A 10747-nucleotide genomic window follows, 5' to 3' on the forward strand; every position below is an offset into this window, starting at 1 on the left:
TTGATATTTTCGAGCCTGCAATTCCCACAATGCCATGTTTCCCCCAAGGCGTTCATATAACTCTTTACATAGAAGACTTGTCCGGGTTGCCTGTTAGAATTTGTGGGTTAAATAAATGACATGTCGTTAGCCATAGCTGGTCAAGTTGTCTCTGATGTTCTGGAACAGGTAGTTCCAATATTGCCGGGCCCTTTGTGAGGTGTTTGTATAAATTTATACAGTGTATCATATATTGGCCAGATTTTATGATGGAAATTGTGGGCTAAAGTTATATGGCATGTCACTATGCATAGCTGGTCACCTTTTCTATTGACGGTATGGACCTATGACTGGTCTCCCTGAGTTGTTCATGCAATGACTCTATACATGGTGTCGATCAGGGACGGCCCTGGGCCATGGCGACGAGTGCGACGGTCTAGGGCCCAGCCCAAACAAGGGTCCATAGCCTGTGAATAGCAGTGTGTATATATATATATATATATATATATATATATATATATATATATATATATATATATATATATATATATATATTACTAAAAAAATCTAGTACACCAAGGAAGCAGGCCCAGCCCATGAAGAGAGAGGAAGCAAAGTCCGGCACAAACGCAATCCAAAATCCCCTTTCCTTAGTTCTCTCCGAGAAAACGCAGCCGGCTCGTTCGTCTCCCAGCCGCCATCGTCTTCTTCAGTCTTCAGCAATTGATTGCCCCAAATTCCTATGAGCCCAAGACCCCAATTCCTAAGCTAATTAATGAATTTTTCAAGGGCCCCAGAATTTCCTCGGCTTCTCGCTTCCTATAAATACCCCAAGGGCCCCAGGTTAGCGGAGACGAGCCGATGACATACTATTCTTCTTGGCGTCCTGGAAACGGGGGTATCGAGACTTGCATGCGTGCGGCCCATGACATGGCTCAATTAACGGCCTGGTACGGCCCAGCTTCAACAACAACAACCCAAGACCCTCGCGAGGGGTCAAGCATCGCGAGGCGGACGATACCAAAACCTCCCTGAGGCAGCCTCGCTAGGCTGGCTCCCGAAGAACGGAGATATCAATGCAAGGTGCACCTCGCGAGATTCATATGACGTGAACCATGACGACCAAGGCCAGACGGGCGTCAGCGGGTCCAGTGTACCAGTTTCCTCTTTTGTGCTAAGGAGGCAAGCGCAGGCGCGGAGTCCCGAGGAATCAAGCAAAGGTTTCCATTTCGGTGTAACAAGACCAAGACCACCAGGACGACAGGACGGAGGTCATCGCGTAGCCCACCGTGGTGTCACGACCAGGAGCTTTTGCAGGCGAAGACTACATTTGTCAGGATAACTTGTACTAGTTGCCCCCCTTCGAATTTGACCATTGTGGGTTCCCTTCCCGCCTTACATTTGAGAAGAGGACCAAGGCCACTATGAATAGGACCTAACCATCACCATAGAAGAGGACGGATTATTCAGATCATCCTCACACCCATCAGCTCATCAAGCACAAGAACACCACTCCTCCTGAGGCTGTTCCACCTTTGTACTAGTCCATCCTCAGCCCCTCGAGGCCAATCCACCACAAAGCAGGAGTAGGGTTTTACACCGCAAGGTGGCCCGAACCTAGGTAAACTTCCATGTCTCTTGTCCATTTAGTTCGTCGAGCTAGGCCATGGAATCGATGCGTGGGCAGAATGGGGAGGACGAGTTCTTCGCACGCACCCCAGTGTTCGAACCTCTCAATGGTCTGTGGAACCCCGAATCCGACATTTAGTGCGCCGTGTAGGGGTGTGTTGGAGCTTCTCTTCTTCCAGTCGGTCCGCCATCGCCCCATAGCTCCGATGGCCGACGATCCGAGGGCTCATGCCAAGCACTGGGCTTCTTGGCCCATCCGGGCAGCGCCGTCCGCCCAAGAAGACCTTCACTCCGCGCTCCAGGCGTCCCGTGCGCCGCCCAACACTGCCGGACAGGGCGGTGCAGGTCGGCGCCATCCGCCCTCGCACCAGGGCATACGCGCGCCACCACATGATCTTCGGGCTACGCCGCGGCGACAGCACGACACACTCGTCGGGAGCAGGCGAACATGCGGGTTGCGCTCATCGTGGTGCGAGAGTTGCTGCGCTGCAGGTTGGCGAAGGGCGGTCGCGACGCCCTGCTGGAGCGGGTCGCCGAGCTGCTTGACGCCGTATGCAGGGGAGCGGCACCCTTCTGCACCCTGCCCACACTGCAGGTTGTGGCAGGGGCGCGCGCCGGACCCCGGCGTGCCCGCGCGCCCCCCGGAGCGCCTGGGGGACCCGACAGCATCAACATGGCCCGCGACGCCGCTCGTCCTACCACAACAGCACCGCCTCCAGGCGAGGCAAGCTCTGGCGGTCTCCTGCGGGGCCGCGGCGGGATGTCACCCCATGGACAACAGTGCCAGGCGCCGTGCCCGGTGGCCCATGGCGCGGGGCACCCAGGCGATGGCCCTAGCACAGCAACCCCAGACGCCTACGTGCCTCACATGATGGACCTGGAGTACACGTCAGGGGAAGGCCTCGGCTCGTTCCCCGAGCCAGGCTGGACAGAAGGGACGCAAGAGGCTGAGGCTTTCCACGAGGCGCCAGGAAGCTTCGCCGACCCCTTCAACGACAATAACCATTGGGTACAGCCAGTATCTCAGGAGCATGCTTATGCTAACCATGGACCGCAGGTGAACCAGGCCATAGCAGCGGCCAGAGACCCCCGGGTGACGGCTCCACTCCAGTCGGGAGAGGCGCACTGGGGGCTGCGCGGGAGGGGCCCGGAGCCAGGGCCTCCCCCACGCCGCATGGAGCAAGGCGCTGCACGGATGTAGGTCCTCTTCCTGGGAAGGCGCTGGCGAGCCCTTCCCCCCGGCAGAGGGCCCGTGGTCGCCGAGGGTACCGCCAGCGTCCCCCTTGCCCCTTGGTCTCGTCCTAGTTTCCTGACGCCCCAATGGTGGTCGGGGGAGGCGCAGGGCGGGGCCCTCGTCTGACGATATGAAGCAAGGCTCGCGCCTGTGAAGGTCTCCGCTCGTGACACTCTCACGTAATAATGAATAGAGTTATACACGCCCCGGAGTCTCCTGAGTGCCGCCCTCGGACCTCACGGTGGCTCCCACCCACGTTCAAGTGGAAGCACCATGCTCCGCACTGGCCGTCGACACTGTCCCCCAATGACTATGCTCACACCCAGTGAAAGCATTTAGCTCTGCGCTGGTGAGAAGACAAGAAGACTAGCTAGGTGTCGGACGTGGTTGTTTGCTTTCGCCCCATTTTCTGTAACCTGATTCACCGCCTTTTGGATTGAGATTTGAAGTTCTCTTTGTGTTATCAAAACCGCGGGATTTTTTCTTGATTGTGTCGGTTTCTCGCCTTCTGGTTGCATGTTTTCTGAGGGGCTCGCACCTGATCCCCCGCGAGCGCCTCGCGAGGGGGGCTAGGCGTGGTATGGCACACGAAGCACGCTCAGGTTGGCCGACGGCAAGGCCCCCCAGGCCAAGGATGCAATCACCGTAGGATCACTGCGCATACCCAGCCGTAGTACGACATTCGTTCCTCGCGAGGCTCTCTTGGGCGAGCCAGCAAGACCCTCGGAAGACCTAAAAACCTCGCGAGCCCCGAAGAGCTTGCCTCAGAAGGACGTCTGCGACCTCAGGACCTCGGTGAAGAAGCGGAGGTAGCCGACATAATCTTTCTCGTGCAGGTGGGGGACGCTCTCCTCGCAGATGATGCTCAAGACTCGGTTGGCCCTCACCTTGAGAGCCCTGGAGCATAGAAGCATGCTCGCGCTGTAGCGTCCGTCGACAGCATGCCTCATCCGCATTCTTCTTCGCGAGGGACGCGGCACCATCGATCTGCCGCTGGAGTGAGAGCAAGTCGGCGCGTGTGGAGGCCAAGTCAGCCTGGGCCAAAGCCTTAGCTGCCTTGGCGGCACTCTCGTGCTGCTCCGCTTCGTTCAGCTTTGCCTTAAGGGTGACGGTCCTGCCTTCAACCTTGGTTTCCAGGAGCTCCAGCTTCAGACGGTACTCATCGGCAAGATCCGTGCGAGTCTTCGCCACCCTCCGGAGAAAGAAAATATAAATAGGATGGAGGATCAGTTAGCGATTTTAATACGGGATGTAATCGATCTCACGGCAACGACCACATCTATCTCGGCTTGTACAAAGCAGAAACTAATCAACCTGTCTGGTCTGGCACACACACATACACACGCACACACAGCTACTATCAACATGAACCGCCGCCGCCACTTCGCCAGCTACAACTGCATGCCACCACCAGTTTATTTAACGCCGGCCACCGGCGCCATCTAGCACTTCCTGCCCAGACGCGGGTTGTTGGCAAAGCTGCACCATATCAACAATGGAGAATGGAGATGAATGCATGGTCAGCGCTCCCGAGCAGTGGTGGAAGCAATACATGTACACTTGTACAGCATCAACTTGATTATCAGAACAGGTCGTTGCATACTGAAGGCGGATGTGCTAGTACCGTACGTACCTACTCCGAGGTATGCGCCGAAACGCTCCAGTGGTCGGAATCGGCCCGCAGAGGTTGTTGTTCGAGAAATCCCTGCAAGCGAAACGCAGGTTGGACATGACACGAAGTGCGCGGATGACAATTGGAATGCAGAGAAGAATACATGAAAGCTGAGCTCTCCACTTACGCGTGTTTCAGGCTGGACAGCCCAGCCAGCTCCCTTGGGATTGGCCCTGTCAAACGGTTGTGATCGATTTCCCTGTTGATCAGATGCCAGAAGAGTCGGTCAATACAACCCTTTCCGGAAGCGTGCGTTAACAGAATCACTAGTAAGTTGTCACAGGCAGAGATAAACTGGGTTAGAGGCTCACAAATATTGTAGCCGGTCAAGTTTGCCGAGCTCCGGCGCCAGAGGTCCGGACAGGTTCATTTTGTTAAGATCTCTGTTAAAACAAAGAAATGTTTACCCTAGTAATTACTTCCTCCGTTCCTAAATATAAGTCCTTGTAGAGATTTCACTGTAAACCACGTACAGATGTATACAGATGCATTTTAGAGTATAGATTCACTCATTTTGCTTCGTATGTAGTCTATTGTATAATCTCTACAAAAACTTATATTTAGAAACGGAGGGAGTAGATGAGTGCCGGAGGCACACACAGGGACTAAATCAGAGTCGCGCGTATGGGAATGGAGGTATCCAAGTGCACTTACATGCGGGTGACGCGGTTGTTATTGCGGTCGCAGGTGATGTGGGACCAGGTGCAGGCGTCCACCAGGTTCAGGTCCCAGTTCTTCAAGGGTCCACGTCCTGGTTCGCCGCCACTGGCGTCAGCAGAAGGGTCGACGCGAAGGTCGCAAGGATGATCACAACCAGGAGCAGACGTGATTCGGCCGCCGTGGGTGCCATAGGTGCAAGGCAGGGCAAGTGTTGATGTGATGTGAGGGGAGCGGGCTAGCACGATGGCGGATTGTCTGTGATGTTTTGCTTCGATGAACGGGAGTCGGTTTGTGTGAGGGGTTTTAAAGAGGAGGCGGAGTACGTGCCACCAGCCACAGTTGTTCTTGGAAATCAGTGGCACCGCCCTAAGACTACTACATTTAATATAGATTATATATAATAACTTTATCAATGCACTATATCTTAGTGTTACATGTACACTAGGCTTCATTTAATACAGATTATACTAGCATATTAACATTGTAGTGTATTTGAGATATAGTTCTTTTTAGCAATATTTGAGATATAGTTCATCGGTATAGTTGTATCTATAAGGTATGATGCATGCATTGATAGAGTTGTATCTACACACTCATCTAATGCAGAAGATATAATCTTGATATGATGCATGCATTGATAGAGTTATGCATGCATTGGTAGAGCTATATGAATACGCTCATTTAATGCTTAAGATATAATCTTAAGATATGATGCACGCATTGGTAGAGTTATACCTATACACTAATTTTTTGCTAAAGATATCATTTCAAGATATGATGCGTTGGGAGTGCAATAAAATAAACATCGCCAATATTTTTTCAGTCACTCACGACCAGTGCTTTCTTATGTTAAAAATATTGCCCTCGCTGATTTTTTTTACGGAAATGCTTCCGCTCAACCGAATGATTTTCTAGCGTCATCTGCCGCCTCAGTAACTGTTAGATCTGCCTTTTATCGGACGGCCCGTAGCAACTCACCATAGGATAGCTTTGCAACGTGGCCCTTGTGACAATCTCTTCGAGCGCAACAAGAGGTCACTTGCAGACCGACGAGGGGAGAGTAGGGCGGTTGCTGGCGTGCAGCGGCGCCATGGCCAGGCACGACAACAAGCCAAGATCGGGCGGTTTCCAAGATCTGCAGAGGAGAGAGGAGGGTGATAGACTAGGAGGGAGAGGAGAAGAAGAAGGAGGGGAGGAAGAAGGGCGTGGCAACATGCTGCTCTAGCAAGCTCGTCGGCCGACGCAACAGGCGGCAGAGGTTGGCGGAGGCGCGGAGCTCAGGGTGGACGAGCTTGTGGTTGGCAGCGACGCAGGTCCCTCGATGGCAGCCTCCCAGTTTCAGATCCACGAGCCTACAATTGATGTTTCATGCTCGTAGTTGTGGGTTAAAGCTATACGTGAAATCGCCACGCATAGTAGGTCATCATTTCTCTTTGATATTCTCGTGCCTACAATTCTGACAATTTCTTGTGCCTACGTGAAATGGCGATTATGTACACATATTCTCATGTAGATAACTATTTCAGCCTACAAGTCCTCTTAAAATCTCACATAGTACCTCGCTAACACTAAATGTCGTAGAATTATGTGCATGATTTGTTTCTATAAACACCCAGTGGGTTTTTACTTAGCAAAAATGTTCCATGCACAAGAAAAGCCGATGCATATTTTTTCCGTACTCATTGATGGTTGGCCACCCACTTTTGGACATTCTTTATGTTTTGTAACTGTTGGCCTAATATAGCATGGTTATCGATTGGGTGAGCTGTTTGTTATAGATATACATTCATGTCACATGCAGGTGGTTTTCTTCCTATGGGATCAAAAATTGGGGTCCATGGGATAAAATTGTACATGTAGTTAAGCATGATAATACGTATAGACCAAAGTTGTTTGATGTTTGAAGTAGAATACGATCAACCTTTTCCTTGCAAAAGATATGAGAACGAAAGAAAGTATTTGAGCATGTTTCAACAAATGAAAGTGTTCACTCGCAAAAAAAAAAACAAATGAAAGTGTTGTGCACATATTTGTTTTACATAATAAAACTTTCAGCCATCCCCCTACTAAAATCTCACGTTAGTATTGGACCATGCTGTATGTAAGATGGGTTTGGACTTTGGAAATGGAACCGTGTGAGCATCTCCAACAGGCGCGCAAAACAGGCGTCGCGCCGCAAAATCCTCCGTTTTAGCGCGCGCAACCCGGCGGATGGCTCCAGCGGGCGCGCAATAACCGCGCGCGCGGTATAAGCAGTTGGGCGCGCGCTAGGAAGCGGTACGTCGCGCGGTGTATTTGCGGCGCCCGCTTCCGCACGCGGCACACACGACGCTCGCGCTGCGCTCTTCTTCTCCCCCTCCAAAGCCCCGTGCGCGCCGGCGCCAGCGACCCGCACCCATGGACGCACGCGCCGGCACCCCGCTCACCCCGTCCTATAGCCGCGACCCCCCCCCTCCCCCGCCGCCGCCGCTGCCGCCGCCACAAACCCTAGCCCGGGTGGCGTTGGCCTCGCCTCCGCCGGAGCTCCTCCGCCGAGCGGCCTCGCGCACGGCCTCTTCATGCCGCCGCGGATGACCTCGGCGGCGGGTGGCGTCATGCCGGCGCCGGCCCGAGCCACCGCCCCCTCCTCCTCAAAGCTCCCCAATGCGGCGCGGCCAAAGAAGGGCAAGACATCGGCAAAGAAAAACAAGGCGGCGGACGGCTCCGGCACCTCCAAGGAGAAGAGGAAGAAGCTTGTGGGGCGTGCAACAGGCGCGGCGGCTGCCGAAGCGCCGGCAAGCTCATTCGTTGAGCCGGCGGCCGGCGCGCACAACATGTTCGACGTAATGCCTCCAAGGTAAAAAAATTCTAACTTTTCATTTTTTTTGTTATTTTTTGAATGCATTCGTCACATATAGATAGCTTATTTGCATTGTGCAAAAAAAAAATTGTAGTCTCAATGATGATGCATACATGTCAACGATGGGTGTTGGCTCCAACAATTCGCATTGGTCTCAAACCAATGACATGCATTTTCAAGACCATGAGTTCGAGGTGGACAAGGAGGGTGAGGGCATTGTCGACGCACCGAAAGGAAGAGCGGGCAATTACACCAACACCGATGACATCTTACTATGCAATACTTGGTTGCAAGTGTCGAGGGATCCATCCGTTGGAGGTGATCAAAGTAGAGATGCTTATTGGAACCGGATGAAGGAACACTTTGATGCTCGCAACGTGAGTGGAATTGACCGCTCCAACCGATCACTTAGGTCCCGGTGGTCGACAATCAACTCGGATTGTCAAAGGTGGGCGGCTTGTCAGGCGGTTGACAAGTTGAACCCAAGTGGCACAAATGAGGACGAGATAGTAAGTGCCATTTCATCTTACATGTTGGTGCTAAACTTGCTTTGTTTTGCTTGTTGTTGGTGCTAACTTGCTTTGTTTTCATGTAGTACAACTTTGCGCAAAACTTGTTCAAAGAAGAGGAGAGGAAAACCAAGAAGGGGAAGATCAAGAAAGGAAGAGTCTTTACTTTGCCTCATTGCTATGATGTGTTGAAGGATGATGAGAAATGGAAGAAGCGTGAAGATTTGGATGATTTGCATTTGAGCGACAAACGGAAGCGAACAATTAAGTTGGATGATGATGATGAGGAGGATGATGCATCAAGTGATGACGGCAAGAGAAGCACCACACCCAACTCGGTTTCATACTCGAAGCCAAAGCGGCCGGATGGGTGCAAGAAAGACAAAACCGAAAAGAAGAAGAGGAAAGGAGATAATGAGCTCAAAAATGCTATGGAAGCTATTGTGAAGGCAAGAAAAGAAGCCAACGAGGTGAGGAAAATGGCAAGGACCCAAGATGCCGTGGCCGAGGAGAGAAGGTTGGCGGCCGAGGAGAGGAGGGTGGCGGCCGAGGAGAGGAAGGTGGCTTTGGAGGAGAGGAAGGTGAGCAATCAGGAGCGAACTAGATTGTTGGAATGGGAGAAGCACTTGTTCTTCTTGGACACAACTAACCTCAATGCGGCGCAAAAGGAGTATGTCAATCTTGCCCAACAAGAAGTCTTGATCCAAAAAAAGCCATGGTTCGTGCAATGGGTGGCGGTGGCATCGGTGCCATGGGTGGCGGTGGCATCGGCACCATGGGTGGCAATGGCCTCGGCGCCATGGGTGGCATGGGTGGCTTGGGTGGCGGTGGTTTCGGCGCCATGGGTGGCATGGGTGGCTTGGGTGGCTTTGGAGCACCCCCGATGCTATGGCCACGATGGGAAGCATGAGTTTTGCTTCTCTCATGGGAGGCATGGGTGCACCTCCGGCCGCCATGGGCGGAATGTCTTTCGATGAGCCTCCTCGCACACATTCCCATGAAGATGCCGTTGAAGATCTTGTCAACACCGTCGGAGCTTCACGTAATGCGGTGCGCGATGAGGAGAGGGAGGAAGATTCATCTTCGGAGGCGAAAGAATCGTCTTCCGAAGATGAGGACGAGGACGAAGACGAGGACGAGGACGAGGAATGATATGTCTTTCCTTTGTGTATTGAACTTGATTTGCATTTTGAACTTGGTTGGATGAACTTATGGGCATGATTTTAAACTTGTGGGCATGAACTTCATCAACTTGTTTGTGTGAAATTTTTATTGTGTTGAAAATGTGCATCATTTTGTGTTGAAATATGCCATATGCAATGCACCGGCGAGTCGCGCGCGCTGCATTTTGACACGCTGCTGGAGCGATGCGCGCGCTGCTGGAACGACGCGCGGGCGCTATATTTTAACGCGGCCGCGCCAAACCAGCCGATGCGCGCGCGGCATATGTGTTTTTTGCGCGCGGCACGACCGGCGTCTATTGAAGATGCTCTAATATTTTGAGGTTGGTAGGCGATGGGGCATGAATTTTTCACCATTCACCCATAACCTCAAACCCACCATAGAGATACGAATTTTCCGTAGACCACCATTGATTTTCTTTTCTCTACTTTTTTTTGCGAGGTTATACCGCCGTTCTTATCAAAGAAAACATGGCTTTGAGCTGCAATGATCATATCCCTCAATCCAAACATTGCCTTGACAATAAGTCCAAAATAGTTGCCTAGAAGAGAATGTGCTGGCAAATGCTTTGGTGCTAACAGTTTTTGTTCTTCCAGAAACGCACAGCTGTGGGTTATTATCTGGCACGAACGGCCAAATGCATGCATCAAAGCATCCACCTCCACAAAATGTAAAAAAAAAAAAAAATAGCTCGAGTAAACAAATGGAGTAGCCCTTTAATTCATAGCTATCTGATCTTTTACTAGCTACTATATCATTTTTTTTCTCAACCCAAGGTATGTGATTCTGAGCACCACTAGCATCGAAAGCCTGTGCTCTGCCGAACTTGTGAATCTTCTCAAAGTAACAAAATATGCTACTGTATGGACTATTACTCCTTGAAAGGAACATTGCCCAGTGCTCTATTCATAGCACAGGACTATCCCCCAATATGGCAACTGGTACAACCAACCTCGTAAATGCAAAGTTACCCAGTAGCCAAGTTGATTTGTCAATAAAAATGTTGCTGCCAACATCCCAGATCTATGGCACAGGGGTCAATA

At 51.7% G+C, this 10747-nt stretch overlaps 1 pseudogene; it reads right to left on the bottom strand.

Moving 5' to 3' along the window:
- Positions 1-4171: 4171 nt before the first annotated feature.
- Positions 4172-5418, bottom strand: LOC125536647 (annotated as a pseudogene).
- Between the last annotated feature and the right edge of the window lie 5329 nt (positions 5419-10747).

This window comes from Triticum urartu, chromosome 1 (genome assembly GCF_003073215.2).
Source record: "Triticum urartu cultivar G1812 chromosome 1, Tu2.1, whole genome shotgun sequence".
Classification (NCBI taxonomy): Eukaryota; Viridiplantae; Streptophyta; class Magnoliopsida; order Poales; family Poaceae; genus Triticum; species Triticum urartu.